This window comes from Elephantulus edwardii, unplaced genomic scaffold (assembly GCF_000299155.1).
Source record: "Elephantulus edwardii isolate Elephantulus edwardi_28Jun2011 unplaced genomic scaffold, EleEdw1.0 scaffold00108, whole genome shotgun sequence".
NCBI lineage: Eukaryota > Metazoa > Chordata > Mammalia > Macroscelidea > Macroscelididae > Elephantulus > Elephantulus edwardii.
In genome coordinates, this window is record NW_006399858.1 from 10,345,251 (window position 1) to 10,367,190 (window position 21,940).

At 38.9% G+C, this 21,940-nt stretch overlaps 1 protein-coding gene across 1 annotated transcript in view; it reads right to left on the reverse strand.

Moving 5' to 3' along the window:
• RORB (RAR-related orphan receptor B) overlaps window positions 1–21,940 on the reverse strand; it is a 278,025-nt gene that overhangs the window by 101,176 nt on the left and 154,909 nt on the right. The window lies entirely within an intron of this gene.

The following is a 21,940-nucleotide window of genomic DNA, read 5'->3' on the forward strand; positions in this document are numbered from 1 at the left end:
CAGAGGCTAAAAGGCAAAGATACCAGTTTAAAGACTAAAGTGTGTTTCCTATGCATTTGAAAATTGGACAAAGAATAGGCTTCCAGAAGGAGAAAAGTTTCTGTTGAATTGTGGTGTTGGAGAAGAGTATTGCCATGTACTATCCACAGAACAAACTACCCTTTATTGTAAGAAGTGCAACCAAGGTGCTCCTCAGAGAAAAGCATGGGGAAACTATCTCACGCACTTTGGGCATATTGTCAGGAAAGGCTAGTCCTTGGAAGTAAACATGCTGAGAAACGTAGAGAGTCAGTGCATGAGAGGAAGATAATTTGACACAAAGACTGTCACAATGAGCTCGAGCGTATTGAGATCTTGAGGATGGTGCGGGATAGGGCAAGGTTCAGATCTGGGGTTCATAGTGTCCTTAGCAAGGCTGATTCATGGCACCTAACAATGATGTATGTATGATGGTGGTGGTTAATGTCGTCTGTGATCTTGTAAAGTGTGTTCTGTAGACCTGATCCATGTGTGGAGGCACTGCCTAGCAGCATATTAAAAATGCAGACTTATTATGCCTCACATAAAACTAATTGACTCACAATTTGTTTTTCAATATGACCTTGGACAATTAAATTTGAGAAGAAGGTTTTATGATGTTCAGGTATTCACAACTGTTGCTACTATGAGAGCCGTAGTTACTCTGGGATGGGATTTTTATTTTCCTGATGCTAATATAAAAACCCTGCACAGAATTCAGGAAAAACAGCTCCTGCTATTGGTCTTGCAATTACTTGTTATGCATCAGAGAGCTGGACAATGACTAAGGATGACAGAAGAAGAACTGATGCTTTTGAGTTATGGTCTTGGAGAAGAGTCTTGAACATACAGCCAAGGAAACAAATAGGTCTGTCTTGGAGGGGGTGAAACCAAGTTTATCCTTAGAGGCTTGAATTTTAAAACTCTGTCTCACATACTTTGGGCACGTGGTCAGGAGGGACCTCTCCTTGGAGATGGACATCATGGTTAGAAGGGTGGAGGGACAGTTCAGGAGAGAAAAGCCTTAGAAAAGATGGATTGATATAGTAACTAGGGCAATGGAGGTAGGTGTGTTGGAACTAGTGAGACTGGCTCAGGACAGGGCAGGGTTCAGAGCTGCTGTACATAGGGCCACTTTGGGTTGCAGGCAATTTGAGGACACACAACAACAACAACAACAGCAACATAGTTAGTGCGTTAGTGCAATTGAATTGCACAAAACTTTCTTCTCTTTTGTTCAAGAGGCAGTAGGACCATTCAAGTGTCAGTAGCAAAAACTCTGGCCATTAAAAGACAAAACAGAAGAAAGGGAAGTCACTTTATTCTCAGAAAATTCATCCATTACTGTAATTAATATCCAGTATACTAGGTTCAAAATTGGGAAGGGTCTTTGCCAGGGATGAGTCCTATCTCCATAGCTTTTCAACCTGAAGGCAGAGCAGATTATTCGAGAGGCTGGGCTCTATGAGGAGAAGTGTGGCGTCAGGATTGGTGGAAGATCTATTAACAATCTGCATTATGCAGATGACACAACCCTGCTTGCTGAAACTGAGGAGGACCTCATACACTTGCTGCAAAGGGTCAAGGACTGCAGCCTTCAGTATGGACTGAGGCTCAATGTCAAAAAGACAAAGATTCTCACCACTGAACCAATTGGCAGCATCAGGATGGATGGCGAAGAGATTGAGATTGTTCACAGCTTCAGTTTGCTCGGCTCCACAGTCAACACTCTTGACACCAGCAGTCAGGAAATCAAAAAGTGTATCGCGATGGGAAAGTCTGCTGTTAGGGACCTCTCTAAATTACTAAGGAGCAACGGTGTCTCTCTGGAGACTAAGGTGCGCCTGATACAGGCCATGGTCTTTGCAATCACTTGTTATGCATCAGAGAGTTGGACAATGACTAGGGAGGACAGAAGGAGAGTGGATGCCTTTGAGCTGTGGTGCTGGAGAAGAGTACTGAATGTACCATGGACTGCCAGGAAAACAAACAGATTCATCTTGGAGAGGATTAAACCAAGCTACTCCTTGGAGGCAAGGATTCTGGGGCTTCTTCTGATATACTTTGGACATGTTGCCAGGAGGGACGGGTCCTTGGAGAGGGACATCATGCTTGGGAGGGTGGAGGGGCAGCGCAGGAGGGGAAGACCCTTTATGAGATGGATTGATTTGGTGACTGGGGTAATCGGGATGGGTGTGTCAGAGGCGGTGCGGTTGGTGCAGGATAGAGCAGGGTTTAGGGCTGTTGTGCATAGGGTCGCTATGACTCTCAAACGACTCGATGGCACATAACAACAACAACAACAACATACTAGGTTCAAGGGAGCTCTGACAACATAGTGCATTTTCGTGCTAGGTTACTAATCACTGGCATTTCAATTGTTAACCAACCCTCTGGACACTTAGCTCAAAATGAGGGAGTTTTTCTTTTGCTTTTCAAGGAGAGGAGCAAACGGGGGGGAAGGGGGGAGGGGTTTGTGCCGGGAGAAGGGTGCAACAATGAATGAATGGAATTCCAAAATCTCTGTAGATGTTCATTGAAATGAAAAATAAACAAACTAAATTAAAAAAATAAATATGAGAGACTGAGAGTAAGAAACAAAAAAAAAAATCTTCCCTTTTGAAGACTGAAATAAAAGGAAACTTTCTAACAATGGAATTGCACAAACTTCCTTCTTTTGGTAAAGGTAGAGATAGCATTTTTTTAAAAACTGAGAAATAAACAAAATGTATTCTATTTGAGAGTCAAAGTACCCAGTTATTTAAAAAAATGAAAAGAGCAAATATTTTGCTTGAGTGGACTGGACAAAACGTCTATCTCCTAAGTGTCTTCATTTTTCTCCAATCTTTCAGCTCCTTCCTCTATTTTCCTCTATTTGAAACTTTCTGTGGGGATGTCATGGCCTTACCACCTTCAATGAAGGGCAGGAGAGATAGAAGAACTCCACAAGTAGGTCCCACCTTGAGTGTGATCACAAGTGAGTAATTCTCTAAAGAACTCATAGCCAGGTGGTTTCCCCTGGTCTTTCTATCTCTTCAGACCAAGGAATCTCACCCAGGATCCCCCTTAATAAAGCTGCTTTAAGCTTTAAAAAATTTAAAAAAAAATTAAAAAGAACTCATAGTCAATCACTCATTGGATTTTTGAGGCATGGGAGGAAGTTGCCCATCTTTGTCCTGCGAGCCTCTGGTGGACAGGAGTCACCACGTTTGGATTAGCATTGCAACTCCCTATGGACTATTCCATGAGAGGTTATTTCTTTAATAAAAATGAGAAGAAAGAAAAAGCAAAAATATTTTTTTTTGGGAAGGTGAAAAAAACACAGCTTTAACATGTTAAAATAAAATGACACAATTTCATGTGATGGAGGCAAGGAAGGCTCATGTGGACCAGCCTAACAATGGCAAGGAAGGAGCACTTTTAAAAACAATCCAGTTAAATGCAGCAACTATTGTTTGCTTTGAACAAACAAACAAATCCTGCTGCTGTTGCTGTCAAGTTGATTCTGACTCATTGTTGTCCTACATAGGTGTGGAAGGCTCTAAATCTTAACAGGAGTAAGCTGTCTTGTTCTTTCGTGGAACAACTGGTGAATTCAGACTTTTTTTTGTTACTAATCTGGCATATTATATGCTAGGCCACCAGAGCCCCTTCCTTTACAACAATCAAAACTAAGTTCCAGTCTTCAGAATGGATACTTTGACATTTCAGGGACAGATAATAAAATTACCATAGGACTGTGATGACCGTTAAATGAGCATGGAAGGAGAAGGTGCTAATTTTAATTTTGGGAAATTAGGATGGTTTGGTGGATGAGATGGATTTCAGCTGAATCTTGCAAACTAAGCAGAGCTTTAAGTAGTAAATATGCATAGATAACACACACTTAAGATAAATGGTTAAAGACAAAAAAAGAAAAACCTAATTATGGGAGAGAAAATTTCAAACTTGTAGTACTTGACTTTGGAAACATTGCTAATCAGGTTAAGGTAAAAGTAAGCTGTAGTGGAATCTTTCAGAAAGAACACAAGGGTATGTAGCCACTCTTCATGTGTTAGGTTGCACCACATGAAACTGCTATTTTTCATTGAACAAAAGCGGTCAGAATTGGTGATTTCATTTGCCTCAACGTATCATCATTGTTACTTTACTGTAAAGCACAGTGGTTGGTACAATTTCCATCGAGATTGCTTGATAATCATAAAAAATTAAAGTGAGTAAGTTAAATTATGTGAAGTTAGATGATTCAAAATTTGGAACACTAGTTAAAATACACACACACACCCCTCAAGTGATTGAAGTTTGGAGTGGAAAGCCAACAATCCTATTACTCATTCTCTTCATTGATAACCATTGAGGTTATTCTTGACATCCTCAGTTCCTGTTTAGCTATTTTCAAAATAAAAAGCAATACTTCTTTTGTCTTTCAGTTGATGAGAAACAAAGACTAGATTTCTTGAAATATTAAAAAAGAAAAGTCAGGATTTCAGGGGAAACAGTGAGGACAGATTGTTTTAAAAATACTATCATCTGTATCCAATTTTCAATGCTTTTCAATAAATTTTAAATTTATTCATGAAAAAGACACCTCATGAGATTAAAGTGGTAGGTGTTGCACTTCTCCCGAGAGATTTAGGTGGACAGTTGCCTCACATTATGATGAAGTCCATGCAAGATTAGGGTGTGAGTACTGGATTAGCACATTTCTTTCACGTCAAGCAATAACCTTAACTAGCCCCTTACTAACTCTCTTTTTCAAATAAATAATTCAAACAATATCCTGCTCAAATGATTAAAGGATAGAAGTATTAGTTGTAACTTTTTAATTTTTACAATTACTTTTTTTTTAAAAAAGGTTAACTTGCTCATCACTAATTGAAAGGTTGTCAGTTTGAACCTACTTAGAGTTGCTGTTGGAAGTAAAGCTTTACAACCTTCATCAGAAAAACCAGCCATGAAAAGTTCTCTGGAGCAAATTCTCCCTATTCTGACCCTGCTGGTATTGTTATGAGTTTTGGTAGCCACTGATGTAGTAAATAATTATAAAGAACTATAGGACGGTGTCACTTTAGAGACTAAAGTGAGCCTGATATGGGCCATGGTCTTTACAATCACTTGTTATGCATTAGAGATCTGAACAATGACTAGGGAGAATAGAAGAGAAATTGATGCCTTTGAGCTGTGGTGCTGGAAAAGAGTATTGAATGGATTGTTAGGAGAACAAATAAGTTTGTCCTGGAAAGGGTGAGAACAGGCTGCTCTTTGGAGGCAAGGATTCTGAAGCTTCATCTGGCATACTTTGGACACGTTGTAAGGAGGGACCAGTCCTTGGAGAGGGACATAATGCTTGGGAGGGGTGGAGGGACAGCGCAGGAGAGGAAGACCCTCTATAAGATGGATTGATTCAGTGACTGGGCTAACGGGGGTAGGTGTGTCAGAGACAGTGAGGTTGGCACAGGACAGAGCAGGGTTTAGGGCTGTTGTACATAGAGTTGTTATGAGTCACAGGCGACTCGATGGCACATTACAACAACAACAATAGGACGTAAGGGAGCTCTACTGGCATGGTCCATAGGTTTGAGTCCACTAGCTTCTCCACAGGAGAAAGCTGGACAATCTCCTCTCATGTGATTTATAGCCTTACAAACCTGTGGGAGAGTTAGCTATCAGTAAATGGCAAAGAGTAGTGTATAGGGCATAAGGAGCCCTGATGGTATAGTATTGTATTGGGTGACGCTAACCAGAAAGTGGGCAGAATCCTTGAGGAGCTCCATGGGGGAAAGATTGGGGGCCTCAGAAACCGATGGAGCCTTAGGTTATAAGAGATAGACCGAAGATTTTGTAGTGCAGTGATTAAAATGAGAGGCTGCTAACGTAAAGGTCTGTTCAAAATCCCCAGCAGCGCCTCTGAAAACAGTTGTGGCAGCTTCCGTCTATGAGGATTTACAGTTTTGGAAGCCTTTTAGGGCAGTTCTACTCTAGCCTGTAGGTTGCAATTGACTCAAATACAGTTAGGTTTTGGATACAGGTAGGATATTTGCATGCAATTAAAAAATATGTGTTTGAGTGGATGTGTATTTGAGAGACAGAAATTGAGAAAAAAAGAGTAAGAACTATCAGAAATCCCAAAGACATCTTTTGCCATGAGAGGCTTGTCCAGTTCTGGAAGCATTTGAAAGAATAAACAGTCCTGTAGGACATTTACGAGTTTCCAGGTATGACAGACACCCTGAATGGTTGGTTAATGACACCAGAGATCTTTCCATGAGAACTCATACCTTAGAAATTCATTCTTCAATTATCTGGGAAAAAAAATTCTGAATTTCTTTTAGCAGAGATATAAACTAATTATATAGTACACTGCCAGTTTCTGCATTGAACATTGATTGCATTGTGTTGTTATCTATATTTTTGTAAATTAGTAATTTAGCCTCCAGTGCATCAAGCATGTATTGATACAAAATACCATATAGAATTGCCTCGTGTGATCTTAAGTCTAACTTCAGCTTTAGAGAGATGAGTGAGTTTTGAGGTCAGAAAAAGGCTTGTTTGGGTTTAGAGACTCTCTACACATCTTTTTTAAAAGGACACAATGTTCTCATGTGTAAACAGCACAAGAAATTATTTTCAGGGTAAGAGTGATAATTTAGCAGCCCTCTCTAGAATCTCTCTGTTATCATTTCACCCTGTGCTGAATGTCACAATGTGTGACTGGAGCAAAGGCTTAGCTCCCAACAAATATCGAATTATTGTTATGTAGTTTCCTCAAAGACGGAAGTGCCTGTTTTGCTGATACTGCACACTTTCCCTAAAGAGATTAGCAGTGTAATCCTAAATATTATGGGAGCCGAGCTATCTTATTTTTGAGCTCATCAGATCCAACATGGTGCGTGTAATCCTTGACAGCTTTATTCATGTTTATGTAAGCTGGCGAGGGAATTGTATGGACTGTGGTGACCACCCCTTCTGGTGTCAAGACCGTGCCACTATCTCTGGAGACAAAAAAAGTTGTAAGTGTAGATAGTCTTGAGTTTCAAATTCCATTTTAACACGTTTCCTCATCTTGAACTGCTTTTTTTTCTGAGGGCAGAATGTTCCTAATCATTGTCTGACTGATTATTATTACGTCTGAATGGATATGGTTATGGCTATCACAATTGTTAGCTGTTTCTTATATATTCATTCGTTCCAAGAACATTTTGTGCCTCCAGATAAATTGAATTGGTAGGGAGGGAAAAGCTTTCTCTGTTCACTTGTTGTTAAGTTTGGATTGTTTCTAAATAGCAGAGATACTGCGAGGGAGAAGTATCAGAGGAATAAAACATAGATGAAGAGTAAAACGTGTGATCTACAATATTAAGTATTCTATTGGAGCACTTGAAATAAAGCCTCAGTTTTAATTTAAAACAGTTTTTTAATTCTATTAAAGTTTAAGAGAAAAACAGAAGTGTTTGATTCTCCTTGAAAAATGTAAATGCACAGGGTTTCATATAATTAATTTAAAAAACTTAAATTGTGTGTTTGTGTGTGTATGTGCAAAACCTCCCTAAAATAAAACATGCTTTACACAATTTTACAACAGAAGGAAACTGAGTATTTTCTTTCTTTGAAACACCAAATCACAGAAGAATGAAATATTTCTGTTCACCTGTAAGAATGTTTACTAATAGTGATTCAGAACTAAAGAGGATTAAATACATAGACATTAATACATCTATTGTTATTAATTTTGAAACAACAGCAGCAACAATATCCGGAATAAATCTGTTGGTAGGAAGGATACATAGTTGTATAAACTCCATTGATGTCAGAACTGCAATCTGCTTTCAATGGCTTATTTTATCAATAAAGTCTATAAGCACACAGTACGTTGAAACAGGCTAATAATTGTACGGAAATGATAACTATCCTTCTGTAAAAACATAAGCACCAGGGAGCTCTAAGCACTATGGAAAATATAATTCTGATTTAACATAATATTTGAAGGAGTTTCAGTTTGATTAGTAACTTTGTAAACTATTGCTAGCTTAATTTATTGAAAGCTAAAACAATGACAGAAATTTGCATTTTATAACTTCCAGTATTAATCCTTGCTCTTAAGCAATAAAATGATAAAAATCGTATACCATTATACCTTGAAATGTTTGTTAAAAACCAAAACCACCAGCAAAGAACCTGCCTCACCTCATAGACACTGTGTTTAAGGAATGATGCCACTAATTTTTTGTTTTTTCCAAAGAGAAAAGTGAACTGAGGCAGGAGTTGGGCAAGAAGAACAATATGCAACAATGAATGAATGGAAATCCAAGTTCTCTATAAACTTTCATTAAAACCTCAATTTAAAAAAGTGGTATAAAGAATGCTTTAGAAAAACTGAAGTATAATCATTTCATTGTTAATAATTATTTGATCAAACAGACTTTTTTGAGGGTTTAGGGAAGAAATATATTTCTTAATGTGAGAGGATATCTACTCTATTTTACTAATAAAATTGGCTTTTTAAAAATTAGAAAAGTAAAGATGATTAAAACCACAGCAAAGCCAGTGACTGAAATCCCAGCTACAAAACGACAGCAAAGATGTTCATATTAACAGTACGCCAGTGTGGCTGGGGGTTGCCTTTGTTCAAATTCAAAATTTTTGCATTTGGTTATTCATCTGAGGATACACCAATATTTATGCTTAAATATGTTTTCCAGTGTAAAATTAAGCCTAAGTGGCTTATTTCATATGCAGGTCCCCAAGTCAGAAAAGATTTCATTGTCCCCACACTTGGCCATCAACTTACTTCACTGAGCGTTTATAAACATGTACCATCTGGCCTGGAGGGTGGCTGATACGGCTAAAATCCAGAAGGGAGAAGAAAATGTAAAACTCACCGGTGGCGTCAGCTTTGGCTTTGAGCTGGTTCTCACACATTTTGATGTAGCGATTAAAAAGTCCTAACTGAAAAACCTGATTCTTTTCCCTAGAGGACTGACGACTGGCCCTATGTCATCCCACAACGAGAATCCCAACAGACTGCATTAATGAGATTAAATGAAAGAGGAGTTAAAGGCATCAACTGTTCCATTTCATTAAGTAAGGGTGAAAGGCTGCTCGGGCAAAGAAGCGGGAGGAAGCTCTCTTTTTGATATTACTTATTCACTAAACAGCGCAGCATTTGCTAAATGACAGTGAATTGTTTAAAATGTCACCTTTTCTCATTTAATTGTGTATGTGCTGCACCTAAATTCCCTCCCTTTAGGGAGAAAAAAAGATCTACTATTTGTATATCACGTTATAGTAGTCACCCCCGTGGTCAGAAAAGTACAGCATAATTTTCCTTCAAAATTTGTGTTTCTCCAATTATTTTGGACCCTGGGCAACAAGGGGCTCAAGTATGGCAGAGAGGATGAGGATTACAGAGGATAGGGCAGAGCTTGGATCTGTTGTTCATAGGGTCCCTATGAGCTATACTTTACTCGACAGCACTTAACAAGAACAATACTAATATCTAAGGCAGTCCTGGTGGTGCTGTGTTGAAGAAATTAGCTGAAACGCAGGCAGTTTAGGCCCACAAGCCTCTCCAGGGTAGAAAGAAAAGGCAGTCAGCTTCAGGGAAGATTACAGGCTAAGAGACCCTTGTTGTTGTTTTTAACTGCCATCAAGTCGCAGGCGACTCATAGCGACCCTACGAAAGAAAGTCCTGGACACTAGCGTGACTTTCATCCTTTCTCCAGGTTCACAGGGTTTCCGGAGGCAAGCTATTTATGGAAGTAGATGCTACTCCTGCTTCCAAGCTTGTTTTAGCCAGGGAGTGCAAATGAGCCAACTCTGCGCTGTATGGTTCCTGTGAATTGTAGTTGACTTGACAACAATTGAGTTTTTGTGGTTTTCTAGTATTTAGGTCTAGTGATGAAGGACTATTCTCATTCTCTCAAATAAGGTAATTAATAAAGTCCACGTGCACAGTATAGAGTTGAAGAAAGCAGTCAGGTATTAATAGTGTCTGCAGCAAAGAAGCCCCGGAACAGCTCAGGGCTTTAACATGAGCTGGGTTTTCTGATCTCAAGCCTGAATGAAGTCCATGTTCCTACTGTAAAGAAATGACGAAGACACAGAAATTTATCACTAATAGGAAGGACAAATGTATGAATACATACAGTAAACGTTTAAACAAAAATCCCAGCATACAGTAGGAAACCTATCTACTGTAAATTACAGCATGAGGAGTAAAGAGCCAATCAAGTCCACACTCCTTACTTCATTACTTTGACATTACAGAGCATTATTTTAGCCAAATTAATGACTAAGCAGTGAAAAGGATTTTGTCAGTTATCAAAACATTTTGTTCTGCAAAAACTAAATTTGCGAACTAAAATGACATTTATGAACTATATTTTGTTAAGATTAAGGGTATAATTTAATCAAAACTAGTCATTGCCCAGAAGGTCAAAAGAATGAGTTAGGATCTTTGAAGCTTTTACAGTTTTACAAATATTATTTCTAAATTATTATGTATCATCAATCAACAAAATTTAGCATCTTAATGTTGGTGCAGTGCAGAGATTACTGCTTTAATCAGTAGCTAAATTATCCTGATAACCAAGTATCTCAGATTTAATGCTGCTATAATAGAAACAGTGAGCTCTGGTGGCCTGGTGGTAAGAAGCTGTGCTGCAATCCTGAAGACACCTGGTTTGAGGCCACCAGCTGCTCTGCAGAAGGATGGCAATCTCCTCCCATGCAATTAACTGCCTCTGAAAACCTACCTGAGGGTCTGCTATGGGTCTATTTGGACTAGACGGTAGACGATGACTATAGGAGAAATACCACAGTGTATATTTAATAAAGACATATTTAGTTTCTCACTGGATGGGAGGCCAGGAATCTGAATTTACGGTGCCTGCTTTGGGATTTCCCCCCACAATCTCTGTGGTAAGAATATGTTCTTCTGATGTTGAGATGCAACCCGTTCCAAAGACTGCATTCCTTGACCTTCTGCAACAAGTGCTTCAAGTCCTTCTCGCTTTTAGCAAGAAAGGTTATGTCATCTGCATAACATAGGTTATTGATTAGTCTCTCTCCAATTGTCTTACCAAATCACATCCTTCTTACATGTAAAACACGCATACAGTCCAGCACATCATCTCAAAAATCTTAAGAGTCAAGAACAAAACATCATCTTCTGAATTATCTAAATAAATGTGGATGACACATTTAGGCATATTCTATCCTAGTGCAGAATTCCTCTTCATTTATGAACCTGTGGAATCTAGAGTAGCAGTTAACTGTTTCCAAAGTAAAATTATGGGAAAGGCATAATACATCTATTACAAAGGAAAGAAATTGGAGGGAAAGAAGGGATAAGAAGCATTGGCTAAGTACCAAACTTCGCTAAACAAATTGCATTAGCTTTCAAGATTTGAACTAATCCTCTGTTCTCTGAGGCCATTTAGTTAATGACCCTGCCCTGTAGACTCTCAGTGTTGGTCATGTTCTTTGAATTTTAAGTAGAGACCCCTGAGCCCTGTACTTTCCAGGTCAACAGGGACAGCAACTCAGCTCCCTAGGCCTTGGGTAGCTCATCCACTTAGCCCACCTGAGTAGTGACTACTCTTTCTTTGTCCCAGATGGGTTTATTTTTTCGTCCTTAAGAAGCTCCACTCTCCCACTTTTTGGCAGCAGCCTCAAGCTCTTGGCCAGACAGATTAGCAATCCAGACTAGGGAACTTAGTTGAAATGTAGGAGGCTATAACTCTACCCTTTACTACTGCAGAGGCTGTTGACATACCCTTTAAAATCCCAAAGATTGAGATTGAGAGAGTTATGTGGAAGAATCGTCAACAACCTGCATTATGCAGATGACACAACCCTGCTGGCTGAAACTAAGGAGGACCTGAAGCGCTTGCTGCAGAAGGTCAAGGACTGCAGCCTTCAATATGGATTGAGACTCAATATCAAGAAAACAAAGATTCTCACCCTTGGGCCAATTGGCAGCATGGATTGTGAAGAGATTGAGTTTTAGTTTACTTGGCTCCATAGTCAACACTCTTGGTAATAGCAGCCAGGAAATCAGGAGACGAATTTCATTGGGAAAGTCAGCTGTGAGGGACCTCTCAAGAGTACTGAAGTGCAACGACGTCAGGCTGGAGACTAAGGTGCCCTGATCCAGGCTATAGTCTTTGCAATTACATGCCATGCATCAGAGAGTTGGACAGTGAATAGGGATGATAGAAAGAGAATTGATGCCTTTGAGTTGTGGTGCTGGAGAAGAGTGTTGATTATACCATGGACTACTAGGAGAACAAACAGGTTTGTCCTGGAGAGGGTGAAGCCAGAATGTTCCCTCGAGTCAAGGATTCTGAAGCTTCATCTGACATACTTTGGGCATGTTGCAAGGAGGGATCAGTGCTTTGAGAGGGACATCATGTTTGGGAGAGTGGAGGGATGGCACAGGAGAGGAAGACTCTCGATGAGATGGATCGATTCTGTGAGTGGAGTGGTGGGAATGAATGTGTTTGAGACAGCAAGGTTGACATAGGATAGAATGGCGTTTAGGGCTCTTGTACATAGGGTCACTATGAGTCACAAACGACTCGATGGCATGTAACAACAACAACAACAACAACAATGCTGCCCAAGCTTCTTCCAAGTCTGCTGAACTCGGAACTGTTCCAGGACTGATTCTTTTCTTTTCTTTATGGACAACAGATGCAACTTCTTTGGCCTGTTTCATACCAGTGGAGTTCCAAGAGACCAACTGAATTCTGTCCTGTAATTCTGTCTCTATCTCCTTTAGTCTAAGCTGATGATGGGTTTTCTGCTATGCTAATTGGTTAGATCAATCACTTAAAGCTTAATCTCTTTGACAAAAGGCTGTGTTGTCATATCTTTGGAGAAAATTCTAGGGCACATCCCCTTAGTCTGCAGAACATAATTTTCCAAATCTTTAAGTTTTATTTTCATTTTGCACAGTTTATTTTTAAGTCCATCTCTTTCTTCTCTCATCTTATTTGGCAAGGAGAAACTATGCAGATCTTGCTTAGAAATCCTAAGTAAAATATCTAAGTTTATCTGTTACATATACCTTTCACTACACATTTGAACAGAATTCAGACATTTCTTTGCCACTGCCTACAAAACACCACTCTTTTTCTATTGTCCAATTACATATTTATAATTTTATATATTAAGTCCTCACCAGAAGTATATTTAATGCTTACATTTCTAGCAACATTCTGTAGCTGAAACCATCTGTATTTACTATGATGGAGACTTTCTATATGGCTCTCTTCACTTCCCTGAGCCTTCAACAGAATGGTCTTTGACGTTCAAAACTGGACCAACAGTTTCTTTAAAATAAGTTGAACTTTTAGCATTGTTGTTGTTGTGTATGGTAGAGTTAGGGCTAACCCATCACTGACCCTCCCGCAGGTGTTCAGAGGCAGTTAATAGCCCATCCTTCTCCTGTGGAGCAGCTGGTGACCTTGAACTGTGTGCCTTCAGGATTTCAGCTCAGCTCTTTGCCACTAGGCCACCAGAGCTCCTTTTAGCATTACCAATTAAAAAACCAAACCAACAGCTGTCAAATCATGTCAGACTGCCATCGGATTTCTAAGATTATAAATCTTCAGTGGGGGAGCCTGTCCATCTTTCTCTTGAGGAATTGCTAGTAGATTTGAACTGCTGATCTTGTGGTTAACAACTGACCTTGGAGTAGCGTATAACACACTGCACATTGGGGTTTGTAGCATTAAACAGTCACATTAAAACTCTTCTAGCCTCTACTCAATATTTAACTACAAAACTCTTTCCAAAATGTAAGTATTTGTTAGAGCCGCATCCTACTCCCAATACCGAATTCTACTTTCATTAATCTGAACCATTACATTGGAACTCTGTCCTATCTTACTCCTTCCTATCATCCTTTAGTGTTGCTATAGTAGAAATATCACAAATTGGTGGCCTTAACAAATAACTCTCTATTTTCTCACATTTTAAAAGTCCAGAACTCATCCTGAAAAATCTACAACCAGGAGAAGGTAAAATAGGTGAATGGGACCTTCTAAGAATCAAATCCCTATGCACATCCAAAAACTTCTCCAACAGGGTAAAAAGGGAAGCCATGGACTGGGAAAAAGTATTTGGAAATGATATGTCAGATAACGGGCTTATATGTAGAATTTATAAAATACTTGAGCACCACAACAAGATAAAGGTAAATAATCCAATTGAAAAATGGACACAGGATATGAACAGAAACTTCACCAGAGAAGACATTCAGATGGCCAGCAAACACATGAAAAAATGTTCAAAATTCCTAGAGAGATGCAAATCAAAACAAGTATGAGATATCATCTCACCCCAGTCAGAATAGCAAAATTTAACAGAACAGCAAGCAACAAATGCTGGCGAGGTTGTGAAGAAACTGGAACCCTTATTCACTGTTGGTGGAAATGTAAAATTGTGTAACACAGTGTGGCACTTTCTCAAAAAGTTGCATATAGAGATAGCATTTGACCCAGCAATTCCACTACTGGGAACATACCCCAAAGAGACCATAACTGACATCCAAGCAGATATATGCACACCCATTGTTTATTGCAGCTTTGTGCACAATAGCAAGGAGTTGGAAACAACAAATGAATGGATAAAGACACTGTGGTATATTCACACAATGGAATACTACGCTTCATTGAAAAATAAGGAACTCATGCAATATTATTAAAAATGGGTGACCCTGGAGGATATTATGCTGAGTGAAATATCTGTCATGAAAGGACAAATACTACATGGTGCCACTGTTGTAGAATGGGACTGACGTCAGGGTTGGGGTAAGACTGAGAAAAACTGCATAAATTATATATACTGCATTGAAACATATGAGTGAGACAACAGTTTGAAAATGATATATGATAGGGTATTATGGTTATCACAAGAGTCCAGAATTAAAGTTGCATAGTGGAGTGTACTTGGGGAGGGGGAGGTTTGTATAGCAATGAAGAAATTTTTCTTTTACTTTTACTTAAATCTTACTTTTCAAAGAGAGGAGCAAACTGGGGGAGGGGTGGACAGGGAGAAAAGTGCAACAAGGAATGAATGGAAATCCAAAATCTCTGTAAATGTTCATTAAAATTAATTAAAAAAATAAAAACAAACAAACAGTCCAGAATTCTGGATTCATGTGACAGCTCTAGGGGCCACTTCCTCCCTCTATTGGTGTAGCAGCAACGTCCTTGCTGTTGGAGCGTCTTCTGTTCTTGAGTGATTTTCATGTGGCTTGGCATCTCTGTTCCCCCACGTCTGTTTATTTTGCTTTCTTGTCTAATTACTTCTATGTCTCAGAAGAATTGACATATTCTGTCAATTCAATCCAGTCTCATTAACATAACAAAGAAAAGCCATTCCCCAAGGAGATTATAACCACAGGCACAAAAGATAGGATTGGCACACATATTGTTGGGGAGCGGGATTCAATCCATAATTCTGAGTTTATAAATATTGCCTTTGCTTCAAACCCATACAAAAACCATTCACATTTCCGAGCAGTTTTTCTTCAGTTCTGCAGTGCTTTTCTCTCAAGGAAAGTTCTACAGAAAAGCCAATGGACAAAAAGGAAATAAGTAACGCACTCTCTGGAGGTTCCTAGTAAGAGAACCCAAGATTCACTCAGAAGAGCTCTCGAGCTTCGATTGCTTATTTACTAACACATAGCTCAGCTTCCTTCTAATATTTAAGAAAATGTAGAGGAATAAACCTAAAGTGTTAGAGAACGTGTTCCTACTATATAACGTCCATGCCAGCTCATGGCAAGCCTCCTTCGCGTTTTTGAAGTTTTAGTCTTTAGAGAGAAGACTGCCCAGCTTTCTCTCAAAGAGCAGCTGGTTAGCCGTGCAGCACACAACACACCACATACCATCATATAGACAAAATATGTAAGGTAGCTTTTTAGGCATAAATCCTTTTTATTTGCATGAAAAGTCCGCTGGGTTCTTTATATATGAAATAATCTCTAGTGCAACAATAGAAACTCAAATCTTTTAGGATAAAGATGATAGTTTAGAAGTGACTGAAATGGAACCACTTACGAAATTTAGACATTTATTCTTTTACTTATCAAACACATGTTTACCAAATGCACACACTATTCCAGAAACTGAGTTATGCACCTTCTCTGAAGGAACTTTCCATATGTTAACTTACTATGCCACAAGCCTTGCTGAAGTACAAACACCATGTCTTATCAATACAGTAAATCTTATAAAAAGACTGAGACTAATTTGTCAGAACTTAACTTCTACTAGTCTAAGAAGACCTCCAGGTTTGCTACTCTACCTAGGACTCTAGTTAGCAATTTGTCCTAGTGTCTTACTCTTGAATAATTAAAATATGTGAATATATTTTATGTAAATTATCTTTCTCTGATTGCATTTAATTATGGACATTTCACTTCTTTCTAAACTTTGGGAAGCTTTTCCAGGAATCTCAAAAATTTCCATCAAAGAAGAAAAATATGTGACACCTTTCAATATAACTGTCTGAAGACTTGAACGTACTCTCATGCAAGCCGCACTCTCCCATGATCCTTTCTTCAGAGGGAAGCTTCAAATACATCTTAATGACTCTTAATTAACCCTTTACCAGTCTGAGAGTCTTTCTCCCAAGTGAAGGAAATGTCAGTCTTAAAAATATGCAAAGAAATAGATGTCATATGCGTTTTTCTCAGAGTTTCTAACTTGGAAGTTAACCCATAAAAATTGCCCCAAACCTTGCATATGATGAAAGCTATTAGCTATTATACTGTGAGGTGGAGATGGTAGTAATTTTGCATGTTGCTGTCAGAGGATATTTTGATTGTTCTGGATCAAAATTTTGATGGCTTCTTGACTCGAGGAGTCAAGATTGTAAGATGTAATTCCTGGAATCCATATTATGATGCCCTTTTATAGAATCATCTATACAGGCTCTGATTTATCTAGGAAAAAATTCTTACTTCCCAAGAGTCTCAACATTGTCCACTGAGGTCATCACATAAAAAGAATAGTCTCTTCCTTTTTTAAAGATCAGTGATTTTTAACCCTTGGTTTCAATATATTGTTCATATATTTCTTAGATTCTCTTCTAACTTTTTAAATTTTCTGCACAAAGGTATGAACAATTTATCCTTCTTTATATGAAAATCATGCCATCCTGTCAGAAAGAATTCATTAGTGTTAAACCTTTGCTTTGCTTCCAAACCAACACAGTAGCTGAATTTCTCATCTTGTATCTTCTAAGGAACTTATCCCCCCAAAGGCAAATTAACAACTAGACACAGTAAATTTACTTAAAATGCAGGAAAATCCAAGAATGGAAGATTATCTGTGTGCAACTCAGGATTGCACAAGCAGGAAAAAAGTTTATCCCTGAAGTATCTTACAAGGTAGAATTGTATACGGTTCTATTCCCTCACTCATCTCGGGACATATTATAGCAATGTTAGCCAACCAAGCTCTTGAATATTTTACTGAACAGAATGAGAGAAAAAGGAAAAATGGTAAACTACATAAACAAGTTGAATGCTGCCAAACTAAATGTAAATTTAGCTTCCTTGCAGAACAAGATCTTTATTTCTAACTCAAAGAGAAAAATGGGAAAAATGGGCTAAATTCTGAGCTTTAGTTAAAAGCATAAAGTCCTGAAAACCTACCACAGGCAAACCTAGCAAGCCATTCACTACCCAGTTGCCCCTTTTGGAAGCCTCCAGAGTCCATAAAGGAAACTGTAATAACAACTAGAATGGGCTGGGAATTTAGTGTATGCCAGAGACTGTAATTCCTTCCAAGTAAGATGAAGTTGACAGTTTCGATTCTTTCTCTGTCCATCATGATGTTGCCTATTGGTCCAGTGGTGAGGATATTTGTTTTCTTGATGTTGAGATGCAATCTATATTGAAGAGAGCAGTGTATAAACATTCTGAAGCAAGTGCTTCAAGTCCCCCTCACTTTCAGCAAGTGCTGCTTCACCTTATTTGGTTCCACAATCAAAACCCTGGTAACAGCAGTCGGATCAGGAGACATATTGCACTGGAAAATTTTGCAGTGAGGCACTTCTCCAAATTATTGATGAGTAATGATGTTTGTTTGAGGAAAAGGGTGTACCTGATTCAGGCCATGGTCATTTCAGTCACTTGTCATACATCTGAGAGCCGAACAATGACTATGGATGATAGAAGAATTGATACCTTTGAACTGTGGTGTTGGATAAGAGGGCTGAAGATCCCATGGACTACTAAAAGAACAAACAGATGTGCCTTGGGCATGTAGCCAGAATGCTCCTTGGAGGCAAAGATGATGAAACTTCATCTCAGATACTCTGGGCATGTTGTTAGTAGAGATTATTTCTTGGAAAGGGACCTCAAGCTTAGAAAGGGAGGGGTGGCAAAAGAGAGGAAGACCCTTAACCAGGTCGGTTGACATGGTGACTGTGGCAATAGACTTGAATGTGTCAGTCATTGTGGGGACGGCGTGGGGTAGGACAGTGTGCAGATCAGTTGTTCCTAGGGTCTCTACGAGTTGTACTTGCCTGGATGTTACCTACCAACAACATCTTTCTCTCATCATATCACCCTGTGGGATAAAAGTCAGTACTTTTAGAAATTGGTAAAGAAACTTAAAAAAAAAAACACCCTAAAAAAAAAAAGAAACTGAGGCAAAGGAGAGTTATGAAATAGGACCTTAGAATAGTGATTCTCAAGTTGTAGCCCCCAAATTGCCACTAGTATTACTCCCCACTCCTCTATGCATTCAAGGGAGATCCGGTGGCTTAGTGGTAGGGTTGTACTGTCAACCCAAAGGTACGCTGTTCAAATCCACCAGCTTCTCCAAGGGAGGAAGATGAGCGATCTCCTCTGCCTGTGGGATTGACTGCCTCTAAAAACGCACTGTAGGGTCAGATATGAGTCAGATCCAACTCGATGGTACACAACAACAGCCTCTGTGCCTGATAGAAATGCAAACATTGGAACTCATTCTAGACCAACTGAATTAGAAACTCTTGGGATGAACGAATTATTGTTATTGTTGGCTTCAACACACTGTGGCCCCATATACAACAGAAAATAAAAATTCAACTCATTACACCATCCTCACAATTTGCCCTGATTAAGCTCATTTTTGCAGTCACTGTGTCAACCCATCTCACTGAAGGTCTTCTCTTTTATTGACATTATAGTTTCCATGGGAAAATATACTTTTCCAATGGCTGATTTCTCCTAATAACACCTCCAAAAACATGAGATGAAGTTTCATCATCCTTTATTCTAAGGAATACTCTGGCTGCATGCTTTCCAAGAGTGAATTCTTTGGGGCTTTTTTTTTTTTTAAATTTCTTTTTCTTTTATACTAATTTGCATACACAATTCATATACATTGTATTTCATTCATGTACACTGTTCCACACATTCTTTCACTCACATTGTGTTTCATATGATCATTATAAGACACTATGTCTTATAGAATTAAACATCACTGATTTGTGCCCATAATTACCCCATCTTTTCACATTTCCACTGGATTTTTCCTAATTCCTTCACTCACTCCCTCCCTCCCTCCCTCTGTCCCTTATCCACCAAACTCTGTGACTCCATCATTCTCCCATTTCCCCACTCTCAGATTCCTTCCACCCTCCCTTTCCCTCTTTGGACATTTTTACACATCTTACTAGTTATCCTTTTATTTTTACATCTTACTAGTTATCCTTTTATTTTTACATTAATAGGTTTAAGCAATATTTGTCCTTATGAAACTGAGTTAGTTCACTCAGCATAATGTTCTCTAGCCTCTTCAAAGTTATGTAGAATTTTTAAAAATCATTGCTCCTGAGCGTTGAGAGAATATTTCATTGTGTGAATCTACCACACTTTCTCAATCCACTTTTCTGTTGATGGCCCTTTGTAAATAACACCGCTATGAACATCAGTATACAAATCTCCATTTGCGTCTCAGTTCTTTTTCCTAGGGGTACAGTCCTAAAAATGTAATATCTGGGTCCTATGGAATTTCTATGTTCAGATTTTTGAGGATATGCCAAATTGCCTTCCAAAGTAATTGTACCATTTTACCACCAACACTGTATGAGAGTTCCAATCTCTCCACATCCTTTCCAACATTTATTGCTTGCTGTCCTATTAAACTTTGACACTGCTACTTGGGTAAGGTGATTCTGAATATACCAAGAAGAACATTGTTGTTGTTGTTGTTATGTGCCGTCGAGTCACTTGTGCCTCATAGCGGCCCTATGCACAACAGCCCTAAACTCTGCTCTGTCCTGTGCCAATCACACTGTCTCTGACACTCCCATCCCGATTATCCCAGTCACTGAATCAACCCACCTCATAGAGGGCCTTCGCCTCCTGCACTGTCCCTCCACCCTCCCAAGCATGATGTCCGTCTCCAAGGACCGGTCTCTCCTCACAACATGTCCAAAATATGTTAGAAGAAGTCTCAGAATCCTTGCCTCCAAGGAGCCACCATGTACAAAGAAGAACATAGTATATTCAATATTCTTTGTCAGCATTACTATTCAAAGACATCAATTCTCCTCTGGTCTTCATTATTGTGAACTTTCATAGGCATATAAAACAATGGAAAAGGCCATGGCTTGGACTAAGTACACCTTAATCTTTCAATATGATATTCTTGCTCTTAATGCATTTTAAAAGTGGTCTTTGACTATAGATTTGCTCAATGCAAAACATCTCATTTCTAGATGGCTGCTTCTGTGAGTGTTGATTATGGACCCAGGTGTTATCTTTGGCTGCTTATCTTTTCCCCACTTATCATGCCTATTGGTTTATTGGTCATATCTATTGGTCATATCATATCTATTGGTCAAATTGTGAGGGCTTTTGTTTTGTTTTGTGTGGGTTAAAGTGCAATGCACACTGACAGTGGTAGTGTTTGATCTTAGTAAGTGCTCCAAGTTCCTTTCATTATGTTCTCGTTAGGGGCTGTTGAGTAGAGTCCAACTCCTAGACTTCTATGAGTTGGAAGGATGGATCTGAACTCTGGCCTTTCCTGTGCCATCCTCATCATTTCTGACACACTTGAACCCATTTTTGCAGTCACTGTGTCAATCTATATTGCTGAGGGGGCTTCCTTTCTTTTACTGACCCTCCGCCCTTCCAGGCATGATGTACCTCTCAAAAAAATAGCCTCTCCTAGAAACATTCCCAAATCATGTGAGAAGCAGCTTTGTAATCTTTACCTCCAAGGGACACTGTAGCTGTACTTTCTTCAAGACATATCTGTTTTTCCACATTCTGTTATCATACTTTGCTTTGTCTTCTCGAGCTGCCTTTCCAAATCTTCTGTTCATCTTTTTTTTACTTCTGTTTCTTACTCTGTTTTGTCTTCTCAATGCTCCAGTGCAATTGTCAGAGTTTCCTCTGTCATCCACTTTTGTCTTTTCTCCTTCCTCCTCTTTTTTGGAAATAACATTTTGCTCTTTTCATGGACCATATCTTTGCTGCCTTCAATCATTATTATACAATGCCTCAATCTTTTTCTAGAGATAATTTTAAATCTGACAGGAATAGAATCAAGGTCGTATTTTAGAGGACTGTTTTAATTTCTTGAACTTGCACATGTGGGTAAGGAGCTGCGCAGCCCATCCTAAGGCACCTGGTTTGAAGCCACCAATTAGTGGCTCCACAGCAGAAGGAAGGTCAATCTTCTGTATGATTTACAGCCTCTGAAACCTGCTGAAATGGTCAGCTGTGACTCAACAGAAATGAGTTAGTTGACTTTTTCTCTGGAGTTGAATACAAAAGCAATCTGTATTTAAGAAACTCTGCAACTAATTGTAAGAAAGTCTGATTAAGTAGGTTTTGTAACACAAAATATAATGGCAGATTCATGTCTGTTTTGTCCTTGAAATGCATGTTCTTAACTGCATA